This window comes from Grammomys surdaster, unplaced genomic scaffold (genome assembly GCF_004785775.1).
Source record: "Grammomys surdaster isolate TR1022 unplaced genomic scaffold, NIH_TR_1.0 125984, whole genome shotgun sequence".
Lineage (NCBI taxonomy): Eukaryota > Metazoa > Chordata > Mammalia > Rodentia > Muridae > Grammomys > Grammomys surdaster.
Genome location: NW_021620800.1, coordinates 1,221,419 through 1,236,693, shown reverse-complemented (window position 1 = coordinate 1,236,693; position 15,275 = coordinate 1,221,419).

Genomic DNA, 15,275 nt, shown 5'->3' with positions numbered 1-15,275 from the left:
AGACCCCTGTGATTGTTTTTCCAATTATAGTTCCTATTGTTAGGAAACAAAAACACTATAACATACACAAAAGGAGAGAGGGAAGAAGAGGGAGGGAAGGCAGGAGGGTAGAGGAAGGGAGAGACAGAGGAGGGGGGGGGGAAGGGAGGGAGGGAGAGAAAAAGAGAGAGACTGAGAGAGAGAGCTTCAGAAAGTGTTTTGGGATTTGTCTCTGATACCCAGGTCTGCTATTTCACACCCTGGTAACTACACCAATTATCACCCCCAGACACACATAGACCTGTCCTAGTCTGCTTTCTATAGCCACCATAAACACTATGACTAGAAGCAACTTTGAGCAGGGAGATTGTATTTCATCTTCCAGCCTCCAGTCCATCAGGAAGGGAATTCAGGGCAGGAACTCAAAAGAGGAACGTGGAGGCAGGAGCTAAAGCATAAGCCATGGAAGAGTGCTGCTTACTGGCTTGTTCTTCATGGCCTGTTCAGCCTGCTTTCTTAGATAGCCCAGGGCAATTTGCCAAAGAGAGCACCCTCCCACAATGATCTTAAACAAGAAAATGTGACAGACTTGCCTATAGACCAGTCTGATGGGGGCATATTCTTAAATGATGCTGCTCTTCTCAGATAACTCTGGCTTTTGTCAAGTAGGCAAAACAAAAAAAACAAAAACAAAACAAAAACAACAATAACAAAAACAACAACAACAAAAAACCAACCAGAATAAGGGCCTTTAACATCCTAGGTGATATATGTTAACCCGGCACACAGCAAAGAAAGGAAGACCGAAATGAAAGTATCTAAGTTAGTCTTTTCCAATCTGGGGAATTCTTGTTCAGATTAGTGAAGTGCTGACTGCCTTTGCAGGCTAGCCTCTACTTCCAGTAAGAGACATGAAGCTCTATAGAATCTCACATCTATGAAGCATGATTCACTGGACACTTGAGCAGTTGGGGTCCTCTGATTCCAGGAGTTGTCATGCAACAACATTCCTGCTAAGGTGAGATGTTAGTCAATACTTAAATAAGCCCCACTATAATAGTTGCCTTCCCTCAGTCACTTTATGATAATGAAAGGAAACGACCAGATGCTTTCTGTTCTCTGACCCAGGACAGAGGTTCTGTTCCATCTCTTAACTAGGCCTCTCATTCCTCCTTCTATTTGATACCACACATAAGAGGACACCACATACAGGAAACCCCGAGACTACAAATACCGTGCAACACTACACCATCTCTACTTAGACCTGAGGCCGGGACTGGTACACTAGAATGAGCAGGCAGAGACTGACTGCTCTGAGGAGAGTTTTCAGGGCCCTGCTCACTCCTCTATATCTCTGGGAATATTTCTGCCTGTTTCCCTGCTTGAGCTTAGAGAACCTGGGATCCCCTCTTCCACTCACTCTTCTTTAAGGAGCCCTGCTTCTGACTGCTTCTTCCTTATGTGCCCTTGAGGGTGCCTCTGTCTTTGCTGCTGTCCCACCTGCTGGAACACAGAGAAACTGGAGCTCATCTGGAGCTCATCTGGAGCTTGGCATATAGGACCATGTGTGAAGCCCATGGATGCTGCCCACACAGCTGCCCCACTCGCCGTGCTCCCGAGGAAGTGTCAGTGTCTCTCCACTGCCTGTTTGACAGTGGAGACATCCTGACACATTGGCAGGCAAGAGTTTCTTCTGTGGCCTGTGGTGTCATGTGGCTCTTCATTTCCTGCTCTCTTATCCAGATGTAGAGAGACTCACCACACCACCGACACATCATAGACACATGCCACTCAGACTATCTTCATTTCTACTTGGGTATCTCAATCCTACAACCTTCTAGACATTTTTTCCACCAGTGGGATCCACACGACTATCCAGCCAGTGACAGAGTCTCATGAAGGATCTTTTTGCACATGGACCTGTTGGCATACTGTGGAGTGGGGTCATAGTCTCATGTTTGGCTTGACTTTTTTTTCCCACCAAGCATTCTTAAATCTGACAATATTACCCAGGTAATGGCCTCAGTTCTTGGGACATTGAGGAAGGAGGATGTGTGTTTAAAGGCACCCTGGATGCATAACGAGAATCATTTTAAACAAAACAAAAAAGCCAAAACTCTCATCTTAGGGCAATGTAGTCAAAGGGCAGATCTCTGAGAGAGGGAGAGGGGGGAAGGCAAAGAAAAAGAGGGAGGGAGGGAGAGAAAGAGAGAGAGAGAGAGAACGAGAAATGGGGTGGGGGTGGGACATAGTCAACATTCTACAGTGGGCCAGGAACACACAGGTGGCAATTCTGTCCAGATGGCTTTAGGGTACAGCAGCTCACTTTGCCTTCTCTGGGAGAGATTCCAGGTGCTTTACAGACCCTGCAACTGTCAACCTGAGCTACGACAGCTAATGGACAGAGAGACAGCCTACCAGCAGATAAATCTCTCAAATCAGAAAACATCATACATTAGAGCCAGAAGAGGCCTTAGAAATGACCTAATTAGAGACCCTCATTTTACAGGCAAGTAAACCAAGGCCCAGAGGAATGTGATTTCCCCCAAAGTCACATAGCTAATTAACGGAAGAGTCTAGACCAAAATCCGGGTCTCTCGACCCCTGGCAGATGGTTCATTCTATATTGCCTCTGCTTCTTTTGATTAATAATCAGTTTCTGCCCGGTTCTGCCTCAGCACAACTTCTTCAAATGGGTTCTGCACAGTTTTTCTTTTTGGTGTTGTTTTTGTTGTTCTGTTTTTGCTTATTTATAGGCATGACATAGGATAGCATTTTGTGGTCAAGCAAACTGGAAAAATTGAAAAATCAAGAAGTAAGCTAATGTATTGATTCCGACATCCCAGCACTTTTAGCATAATAATCCACAAAGGCAAGTGACATATGTGGCATGTCCCTATTTTAATTAATCATGGAAACTTTTCTTGGGATATGAACATATTAGGCATATAACTAGAGAAGTATACATCCATCAAAGCTTTCAGCAAATGCAGGCTTGCCTTTCTACTTTTCAAAGTCCAACATTGTCGTGACTTTTGGAGTTTATATTGCTAGAGTACAAGCACTCCACCATGATTCCCAAGCGTAAGAGCTTGTCTGCTTGGAGAAGTCTAGGCTTTCGCTCCTCCTCAATATCATATCCACAAAGTGGCACGTGGGAGTGGGAGGTATGTTGCCATCTTAGTCCATCTGGGCTGCTATAACAAAATACTGCAAACTGTGTGGTTTATAAACAACAGAAATTTATCTCTCACAGTTTTCAAGTCTGGAAAGACTAAGATCACTGTGCCAGCAGGTTCGGTGTCTGGTGAGGGCTGGTTATTGGTTCATAGATGGTGACTTCTCTCTGTGTCACCGCAAGGAGAAAGGACAAGGATGCTCTCTGGAGCTTATTGTAAAAGCACCGATCTCATGCTAAGGGCCAACCTCACAACCTAGTCACCCGCAATATGCTCCATTTCCTAACGCTACCACAACAAGAGTTCAAATCTCAACCTAATTTTGAAGGATACAAACCATTCATGCCCATAGCAATGTACCTCAGCCCCCCCAAAAAAAAAAAACTTTCTAATGAAAGTTTAATTTGCAAAAGTTAACATTAAACCTTAAAAAGCATCCATCCCTAATTATCTCAAATGTGCAGCAGCCTCAGAGCTGTTGAACATGTTGGGGGGGGTGCACACTTTACCCATTCAAATATGGGCCCCAGCTAAGACTCCTGACAGGCCCCACTAGAGTCATTGGAGCCTGAACGGCACAGAGGAGACTTAGCAGATGCAATGGGCCCATCACATAAACTCCCTGGTTGGCTGTGACACAAGTTATCTTAAGGAAGGGCTTCATACGACTATGTCTCACCACATATTTCCAATTGAGTTATCACAGGGGTATTGAAAGAAAAAAATCAACGGAGTTGGCAGTAACTCAGTAAATAAAATCACGGCTTTAATTGCTCCAGTGTAGCAGGTCGATCATTATCAAGAAAGGTTTTGATATATTTTTTAATTAAACGGTGACTTTGTTGATCGATTTCACTGATAATCATGCAGCCCCCTCCCTTGTTTCCCAGCCCTCGAAACTGTTTGCTTCATAAGTTGTTACTCGGCAGTTGAAATGCTGAGACCTAATCTTAGTTCAGCTGTAGCCAGTCTCGTGGCCTTAGGTTTATGTTCTTCCCTCTCTGTGCCTCAGTTTCCCAAATCTAGGAGTATTTTCCAGATCCCCTCTCTGCCTTGGAATTGTGACATATGAGTGGAAGATACTATTATGTTCCTGAATAGTGCTTTAACAACTGAAGCCTGGACCGTTATTCATTCAACAATCTCCAAGAGATGGACAGGTGATACTGCTTGGCGTGGCTAACACAAATTTCCTCAGAGACTTTGGGATCTGGATTCCCACCCACCATGATTTTGGCAACTCTCTGAGCCTGTTTCCTGGCTTACAAAATGGGACAGCTACTTCCAGTGCAGGTGGATAACGGTAACCCTAAACATCCCTATTGGTGAGTGTAAAGCCCTCCTACTGTCATTTCCCATGCTGCCCTCTACTGATTGACCAACGGATTGGTTCATTTTGAAACGGTGTCTTGCTATGAACTCAGGATAGTTTCAAACTCTTGATCCTCCTGCCTCCGTCTCTGGAGTGCTGGGACGACAAGTGTGCTCTAACATGCCACGGAGGCACTGGTCTCCTTAACATTCCTCTTCACAAAGTGACTCTCAGTCACTGCTCACAGCTACACCCCAGATCTGCCTCTTAGTAGCAGAGTCGCTTTGTCATTGGCCCCATTTTGTAAGCGAACTGGAGGCTTGGAGATGTCAACAGCTGTGTTTAGTCTGTATGGAACAACGAGAATCGGTGGCTGGGTGGAAGAGAAAGTGACCAGGGCAGGCTGGGTGCACAGGGAGTACGGGTTTCATCTGCTGTATATTAATTGCCTTCTCTATTGCCTCTCAGCATGATTTCCATAGAACCCATTTGACCCAAGGAATCCCATATAACTAAAAAATCCAGTGGTCCTGGGATGGTTGCGTCTTCATTTCAATGTCTACCAAAGTCCACCCAACAGATGTGGCTGTCCCCTTGACAGGAGGCAGGGATTGGCTTTCTGAGCCTCCAACACATACTAGCAGCCTATGCCAGGTGTTCTGACCTGACACCTTTCAGCATAGAAAAAAAAAAGTCTTTCTCTTAAGGTGTTTGCTTATCAGTGATGCTGGGGAGATAAACTGACTTCCTGAGTTTATAGTGAGGTGTAAATCCGTGACTCTGCTCTTGAGAGATGACCCTCATTCAAGAGCTTATAACCACCAGTGGAGTCACGTCTCAGCTGAGAGCACATGCAAACAGCTCAGCTGAAATCAGCCTCTACCTGCTTTTTCCCCATTTCCAAGAAACACAGCTGCCTACCATTCCTCCCACCTGACACAGATCAGATGGCTCCTCAAAGCCTGTGGGGTGTCTGTGGAGTCACTGGAGAGGGCTCTCTCTACACTAACTCCTATTTCCCCAATTGCTTGGAGATGGTTGTCCCAGGATCCCTATAGGCTGCTCCCCAGTCCTGGAGCTTCCCTGGGAACCTCACCTGAGATACATGCAGCATACTTAGGCACCTTCAGTAATGCCAAATGGAGGACAAAGGGCTTCTCAAGGCAAGTCTAGCAAGCATCCCTGGAAGGGAAACTCGGAATATCACTGAGCTGATAATCTTTGTAAAGGGTTCAGGGTAAAGAAGGGTCACCAGGCTGAATTGGGCCTTCTAAAAAAAGGCACTTGGTTTCTAGTAAAGCTTCTGGAGACCCTGAAGAAGCAAGACCTGTTGTCTCTTCTCTGGGCCTCTGGCTGTTAGACACTGGAGACCCCTGTGTCCATCTCCTTGACTGTCATACCCTCACTCATTCCATTTACTATGTGTCTCAGGTAGGGTTTTACTGCTGTGAACAGACACCATGACCAAGGCAAGTCTTAAAAGGACAACATTTAATTGGGCTGACTTACAGTTTCAGAGGTTCAGTGCATCATCATCAAGGTGGGAACAGGGCAGCATCTGGGCAGACATGATGCAGACAGAGCTGAGAGTTTGACATCTTCATCTGAAGACTGTTAGTGGAAGACTGACTTCCAGGAAGCTAGAGTGAGAATCTTAAGGCCACGCCTACAGTGACACACCCACTCCAACAAGGCCACACCTCCTAATAGTACCACTCCCTGTACTAAGCATATACAAACAATTACACTATGAAAACCTGCTCCTGTCCCCCAGTCTCAGAAAGGTAAAGAGCTCTTTGATCTCTCCCTGGGACATAGGGGAGCTGATTAAGTTTAGATACAGCCTGGGATGAGATGGAAGGGGAAGGAAAACTACCAGGCCCTGCTAATGCTGGTGCTGAAGATCTAGGCAGAACTATTTCATAGCCCCCACCTGAACTCATCTATTTTATTATTAGCTTTTTTAACATTATGAAGAACTTTCTAGAAAATAAGAAGAAGGTTCTGGGGGAGGGGGTAGTGAGTAGATGTTACCCCAACTGCAGAGAAATAGTCTTAACTGAATCATTGAGGAAGACTGGCCATTGCTGGAGGGCTCCCTAGGACACAGCAGATACTGGGAGACAACTGGGCACCGTAGATTCCCGCAAGATATCCCCCAAAAGAGAATTTTCTTCTTTTTCCTTTTTCTTTCTCCATTTTGTTTCCTACTCTCTCATCTCTTCTTCCTCCAGGTATACAGATTCAACAGAAAGAAGGGGAATGAGGTGTTCTGGTTCAAGGGTTCTGACTTTGGACCAGTAGTGGTTTCTGCTAATATGAAGTGGTCAGAAGCCAGATGCCAGTAAAAATCCCTGAAGTAGGACAAAAGATACCCACTGTCTTAGTTAGGGTTTCACTGCTGTGAAGAGACATCATGACCACAGCAACTCTTATAAAGGACAGCTTTTAATTGGTGCTGCTTATAGGTTCAGAGTTCAGTTCATTATTATGGCAGGAAGCATGGCATCATCCAGGCAGGCATGGAGCTGGAGGAGCTGAGAGTTATACATCTTGTTCTGAACACAGCTAGGGGAAAACTGGCTTCCAGGCAGCTAGGAAGGAGTTCTCTCAAAGCCCATCCTGCAGTGACACAACTCCCCCAACAAGGCCACACCTACTCCAACAAGGCCATAGCTCCAAATAGTGCCACTTCACCTACCTCCCAGGTAATATCAAACGTGTTCAGGGGCCACTCTGCTCCTCAGATGAGACCCACTGCTGGAGATGTGTCCTTTGCTTAGGCTCTAGGTAAAAATATATAGTTATTATTTTACTTCAGTTGCATTTGGTTTCTTTATCTCACATAGACCATAGTGCCTGTGCAGGAGGTCAGAGGACAACCAGACAACTTTTGTCAGTCAGTTATCTTCTTTTCCGCTATAGGATCCTGGGATTGAACTCGGGTCTTCAGGCTCAACAGTAAGTGTCTTTCCTAGCTGAACCATCTTGCTACCCTCAGGAATGGATGCTTTTTGAAGTGTTTTTAAGGGTTTATAACTCATAAAACAATATTCTCACCTCTGAGCATTTTTTTTTCACATTACTGTTTGTATAGGGCAGATATAAGCCTCTCCACCCAGTATGTAGAGCTCTTGACCCCTACTCCCTTCAAACGTGACCAAAAGAGATAAAATAGGGCCGTGGCTGGATCTGATTTAATGTGGCCAATGTCTCTTTAGGAAGGGAAAATTCTGGTTCAGAGAGCCACAAACGATGAAGACAAATATAGAAGGTAGTCAGCTGCAAGACCAGAGAGCACAGGCTTCCTAAGATACCAGTCTAGCAGCACCTGACACTAGGACATCAAACTTCCCTCCAGAGTGGTGAGGAATGTCTGCATTGATGCTACCCAGGCTCTGTGTACCTAATATACTGCTGAGGACACTTCCTGAACCTAGTTTGACCTTCCCTGAGGAGACCAGCAAGGTACACTGTGTCCCCTGGGATGGGGACAGGGTTAAGCTTTCTCCCCCACCCCCACAGTAACAAAATACCTGGCAACAACTCAAAAAAGGAAGGAAAGAAGGAAGACAGGAAGGAAGGCAGGAAAGGAGGGAGGGATGAAAGAGGAAGGCAGGAAAGGAAGAAGGGAAGGAGGGGGAGTATTTGAGTTTGGGGTTTGAGGGTACAGGGGAGGACATGGCAGCAGGAATTCTGGGTTAGTCACATTGCATCTACAGTGAGGAAGTGTGGGGAGATCAACAATGGGACTCAGCTGACTTCTTCACTTTTCCTTCTTGTTCAGTCCAGACTCCTAGCCCATAGGGTGGTTCCTTCCTACATTCAGAAATCTTTCTAGAACAGTACAACGAGAGACTATCAATCTGATCCAGATGACATAGAAGAGTCACCATGACAGAGGTCCAAGATGCCCTCGCCTCTAGGATCAGTATCAAGGGAAGGAAACTCCCTTTGAAGGTGATAGAATTTTCTTGTACCTCATTGGCTTTTGTTGGTGATGGGTTTGTCACAGACTTGGACATTTGCTAACCATGTGTACTTCTTGGCGACAGAGGAAACACAGGTGAGATGACGGCATACCGTTAAACGCTTGTTCGTGATTGTCTGCCTCCTTCTGTTTTTTTGTTTGTTTGTTTGTTTTGTTTTGTTTTTCAGTTTTCACAGTATGCTAAGACTTCATACAGAATTGAACATTTAGATAAGACAAGTCATTTGCTCCTGATAAATAGCATAGCACTATGTATTATTTGGCTTATCATGTCGACGATGTATCAAGAGTATCTGGGACTGTCTGGCAGCCAGCTCGTTAGGAAGGAGGATACATAGATCTCATAAGGATTACATACATAGCTCAGAAGGTATGAAACTGAATGCATCACCAGGGCTTGTCGCTCAGTGGTAGATGTTTACCTAGCATCCTAGGCTCTAAGTCTCATCCCCAGTGCAGAAAGCAAAAGTAACCCGTAGCTCACATATTCAGCCCTCACTCTTGGGGTGAGAGAGGAAAATGTTAAGTTCAAGGCAAGCCTAGGCTACACAGTGAAACCCTACCTCAAAAAAATGTAAAACATACATTTTAAGGCATTATATAGATGCTGGAACTGGAGAGATGGCTTAAAGATGCAACCATGAGGACTTGTGTTTGATCCCCAGCACAATGTAAAAGCCAGACATGGCTGCATGTCCCTGCTGCCCTAGCTCTAGGTGGGCGAGATGAATAGATTCTGGGTGGGGAGCTTGCACATCATTCACCTTGTCTGGTTGAAGAGCTCCAGGCTCAGCCTGAGTCCTTGTCTTCAAAAATAAGGTAGAGACAAGTGGAAGAGGAAACCCAAAGCTAAGGTCTGGCCTCCACACACAGATATACAGACAGACAGACAGACAGACACACATACACACACAAGGTCTGGCCTCCACACACAGATATACAGACACACACAGACAGACAGACAGACACACACACACACACACACACACATACACACACACTCACACACACACACACACAAGGTCTGGCCTCCACACACAGACAGACAGGCAGACAGACACATACACACAAGCACATGCACATGTGTGTACATCTGCATACATACAACAACACACACAAGCGCATTTGCACATACACAAATACACAAGCCCAAACACACAAGTGCCTTTACACACACAGACATAAGTACAGATACACATACATATACTCATTCATATTTTGTGACGTTTTCCCCACTTTGTAAAGATGCCCATGAGAATGAACTCTCTTCCAGAACTGTCCTCCCAGAAGCTAAGCAGCATCCAGGGAACGCAGTCCTGGTTGCTGCCTCCCTGGCCTTCCTGTAAGCTTGCTTTGCTGCTATGGCCAGATGAAGTCAATCATTACAGTCAACATTCACAGACTCCATGAAACAGGTGCACAACCCCCACTGGACATGCTAGACTGTGCACAGATCCAAACAGATGTTCACAGACCACCCCTCCTTCATCTTTCATCAGAGTCTGTATGAAAGGGTTACAAAACAACTCCAGAATCCAAAGTCACTAAAATCTCAGATAACTCATAGTTTCTGGTAACATGATACTCTCTATGAAGACACACAGATATGCACAGGCATGTACAGGTGCACATGCATGTGCACACACATCATCTTCAGAGTTTTGCTAGGACATTTTTAAAAATATCAACAGTAATAAGCACATAAACTATCTTTAGGATTTATGAGATAAGAGATAAAACACAAAGTTCCATAGATTCGTCTAATTTTTTTTTCCTAAGAAAGATGTATTGTGCCAGTACTAGCAATAAGATGAAGAAAACCCATGAAATTCTTCATGTTATTACGTGAAAATTGTCACGCTGCCAGGATACCCTCATTGCCCACGAGCAGCCTTAGACTCAGAGTATTTATTCTCACATTTTTTTTCCAGTTTCCTTGGACAGTAGCTTTAGCCTTGTGCGGTTGTAAAGTCCCACAAAAGAGTATTTACTTTATCTTGTCAGAGAACACAGTCTTCAAAGAATCATAGAGAGTCCGTATTTATCTGACTGTCTCTGCATACCGGTTGTCATTGGAGATACAGGCTCCTGTTTTTTCTCCCTCTCTCTGCTGCTAAAGAAAATGAAATGTCTTGTTGTTCTCTTCAACGACAACAAAATATCAAGAATCCTAAGTTATCGGGGAAAGCCTGTCTTCCCATTAGTACTATAGTGATAAACAATGTTTTATGCCCCATAATTAAGGTACAGGTAATGAGCAATTATGCAGATCATGAATTAATTATATTTAAAATAGAGGCCATTGCAATCAATATTCACCACGGTTTCCACTGCATTCTGGAATTAATAAATCTAATTAAAACTTTCAATTGGCAGGAATCTGTTTATGTCACCTTTCTCAAGAATCACAATTAACAGCTGTCTGTGATTAATGCGTTTCATGTTGCTACACGGACACCGAGGATTTGGGGTACAGAGCCAGCATCATTGTTGAGCTTGACTGTTTAAGATAAACCTGTGTTGGGGTCATGTTTCCTCTTTCCAGCCTGTTCCCCTCCAACATGGGTCAAATGTATCTTTGATGGACAGTGGAAGCTCATCTTTCTGGACCAAAGTCCTGAAGCAACTGTTTCAAGGAAGTTGGAGAGGGGAGTCATTGCTGTATGACCAGTTTCCCCCCATGTTTCCCTTCCCTGAGTAAGGTTTTTGGAAGATCTCCCTTTTCCACCGTAAGCCTGTAAGAGGGTGCAACCTTCCCCTTCCTCTTGGCATCAGTTCATGCCTCAGTTCCAACCGACCAATCTCAGTTTGCTGGACCCAGCTTTATTTGACCTCATCAGAGATCAAAAGTCACAAAAGGTAACTTAGGTGTGGCTTTCGAGAACTGTATTATTCTGTTTCCTTCAGAGAAATAGAGTCTCTATCACACCTGAAAGGCTGAGAACCAGGTAATTGCTCAACTCAGGATGCTGGGCCTCAGTAGTCCCAGGCTGGCATCAAAGACCAGAAAGATTCCAGGAGAGCAGCTGGCCCTCAGTCCATGCCGAAAGTTCAAGAATGCCGGTTCTGATATCACGGAAGGAATCAGCATCAGCAACGGGGCACATTAACTTTGCAGCTAGAGGGAAAGCCAAGAAAGCAAAGATAATATTCTCTCTTCTTCCATGTCCTTTCATACCTGCACTGATACCAGGAAGTGCTGTCCACTTTTAGGTTGAGTCTTTTCACGTCAATTAAGAAAATAAAAAACACACCACTCCTATCCACTGGACGTGGCGATAGGCCAACCTGATGTGGAAAGTCCCTCAACTGAGGCTCCATGCTCAGCACTCAGCTGTTTCTCCATAGTGACAAGCTGACATTTGAAATCAATTGTCTCAAGGACCAATGCCTCTTGTTTTTCTATGTACTCAAACCAAGAAGATGGACACCCAGAACCAAAAGCTGCCACATTCCTGCCACACAGACTGAGATTATGGAAGAGAGAATAAGCTCTAGCTTCCCTCATGCTACCAAATCCACCTATGCCCACGGCCATCTGTTAGTCCGATTTTTATTGCTGTGAATAATACTGGAGAAAAACATCGAGAGGAAAGAACTAGTCTGCCTTATGAATGGCTGTGTCCACAGCTCTGGGCCTGTGGTGCGGCTGACCATCCTACGTCATGCTGGTCAGAAAGCAGAGAGGGAGACCTAGGAAGAGATTTTAAGGATATGCCCATATCAAGACCAGCTTGTCTCTAAGTCTTCCACACCCAGGCCTGTGGAGGATGTTTTGTATTTGAATCATCTCACCTTTAGACTCTGGAATTATCACTTATACAACCAGTAAGAATGCTCTCTTTGTGAGGCCAGCTTCTGTGTGAAGCTGCTGGCACAGCATCTTGGGAGGCAGTCACACATTCAGTACCGTCGTTGCTTCTCTGTAGTCAGCTTACCAACTCATCCTTAAGTAACTTAAAATTTTAGCTAGAATAAAAGATTTGGAGCAGTAGAAGGTACATGATGAGTCAGGGAGGGGCCACAAGTGAGTCTCAAATGAAATCCAAGTACATTAATATCTGCTATTAAACGGGATATTCAAGATGTATATGAGTTTGCAGCAGATAGGCCTGTGGCAGTGATGTCACTATGCAAAGGCTGAAATCAAGCTTCCTCACAAAAAGAATAGACCCCTTTGTGCTTCCTATCAACTATTTCAACTATTTTCTATTTGTTGGTTGGTACAGGTGACTTCCAAAAATGCAGTGATTCTTGAGAGGTCGCATCTAAGCAGGACCTTCAACCATGTCAACCCATTCAGCACACTGAATAGATATTAGGTTGGCTAATGTATATGGCTGGCTTGAGGTCTGAGTAGGAGTTGGGTAGTGACTGGACAGGCATAGAACTCTTTTCCTAGAATTAGATAGGACACTGTGTTTCAAGAAATTTGACAAGAACTGTCTAATGCCAACCCCCAGTTTTCAGTGCCATTTGAGAAGACAGTAGTAAGAATGACACTACTATAGTCCATCCGACATATGCACCAGCTCCATAATGTCCCAACATGCCTAGACTCCAAACAGAGGTGATTTTCCTTGAAGCTGATGCAGCTTGAATCTTCAGGCTCCTTCCTTCCACAGACTCCATCCAATCCTTCAGATGGGACTGAGGGATGTGAATTTGTGGTCCTGGGTTTTTGAAGACTGTTAAGGTTCTATCTATTATGGTGTGGGAGCCTGCCTTTTCCCTTACTGCAGTTTAACTGACTGCAGTGTTTGGGAAGTTGAATGCAGATAAACTAATGTGGGGTTTGGAAGAACTCTAGGCATGTAGTATCTGCCTCTGGGCCACATTTCTGGCTGGCAGGCTACTTCTGTTTCTTATTGAATCTTAGCCTAAATATGCAGCAGGCACATTAACTGGCATAGGATCAGAACTTCTGGAGAAATACAAACATGTCCATTGGCACTGCCACAGATCTGTGGAGGGTTAAAAAGTTTTAAAGCATATGAATCCAGATGCTAGCCTGTGAAACTTCATTCTGCCACCAGAAATGTACAAATTGATTAAGACCTAGCAGAGCATGATGGATTCCCAGTCAGTATGAAAGTCATGCATACAGTTACACACATGCATCTTGCTTTTTCCTTTTTCAGTTAAGAATAAGAAAAACAGAAAGTCCAAGAATTTACCTTTGTATGTCACAAAGTTGCAGTGGTCCACCACCCAGAAAATTCATCAGGGTGTGAATCTTTGTATCATATGCATGCTACTAGAGGGCTCTTCACTCCTACTGTATAAAATGGAATTATGATATTGTTGATCAAAGAGAATGCAGATCAAATAAAGGATAGTTTAAAAATGGACTAGAGTTATATGTCAGATTGCTGACTAATAAAAAAATTATCAATGGAATAAGATTTTTTGAGACAAATGGGACATTCCATAACTTCCGATTTCTTAGTCTATGTAAGTACTTGTTTCCAACGTTAACTTTGTGTGTACCTTTTAAAAGACACCATCCAAATATCATACCATATGGGTTTGCAAAATCTGGGTCCATTTCCTGTTGGACCTCCACCCCATCTAAGTCTCTTATTAGCCTCTACAGCAGAAGTTCTCAACCTGTGGGTCATGATCCCTTTGGGGGGGTCAAATAACCCTTTCACAGGGGATGCCTAACACCACCAGAAACACAGACATTTACATTACAGTTAATAACAGTAACAAAATTACAGCTGTGAAGTAGCAGTGAAAACAATTTTCTGGCTGGGGGTCACCACAACATGAGGAAATGTATTAAAGGGTCCCAGCATCAGGAAGGTTGAGAACCACTGCTCTAGGGCCTTATCTGAGGTGTCCGAAATATAAGACAAAAGAAAGACAATGACTCATGAATGTCATAAAATTTTAATTAATTGAGAAGATAAGATCTTCGGAGACAAAGAAATCATAGAAAGACTCAGGAAGTGCCAAGTTCAAAGTATGACTAGAAAACTTTCCAGAACAAGAGTTCTCTGTCTACACATTAGGTTTCTCTATATCACCTGCACTTTGGAAGATTAGTATCAGTAGCAGGTGATCCAGGGGCAGTCAAACCTTCCTCCCTTCATTTGGTAAAAGCTCCTTGTCCTGATTGAGTTTTAGGCCAACTTAACACAGGGTGGAGTCATTAAAAAAGATGGAAACACAATTGACAAAATTGTGCTTCCATATGAGTATTTTTGCCTGTAGGCAAAATGCCTGTAGCATTTTCTTACTTGGTGATGGATGTGGAAGAGTCCAGCCTATTTGTAGATGGTGCCATTCCTGGTCAGGCAGCCCTGGGATAAATAAGAAGGCAGGATGAGCAAGCTATGGGTAGCAAGCCAGTAAGAAGCACTCTTCCATGGTTTCTGCTTCAGTTCCTGCCTCCAGGTTCCTATCTAGATATCGTGACTTCCCTCAGTAACAGACCTGTGACCAGAGAGTTGTAAGATGAATAAATTCTTTACCCTATGAGTTGCTTTTGGTCATGGTGTTTTGTCATAGCAATAGAAAAGTAGATAAGATATTTCTCCTCCTGTCATTCCCTACGATTTTTTGAGCATCTGGATTGTTTACCCTTCAAATCTTCCTCCCCCAGTGTCTTAGTTAGGGTTTTATGGCTGTGAACAGACACCATGACCAAGGCAACTCTTACAAGGACAATATTTAACTGGGGCTGTCTCACAGGCTCAGAGGTTTAGTCCATAATCATCAAAGCGGGAACATGGCAGCACCCAGTCAGGCGTGGTTCAGGAGGAGCTGAGAGTTTTACATCTTCATCTGAAGGCTGCTAGCAGAATAT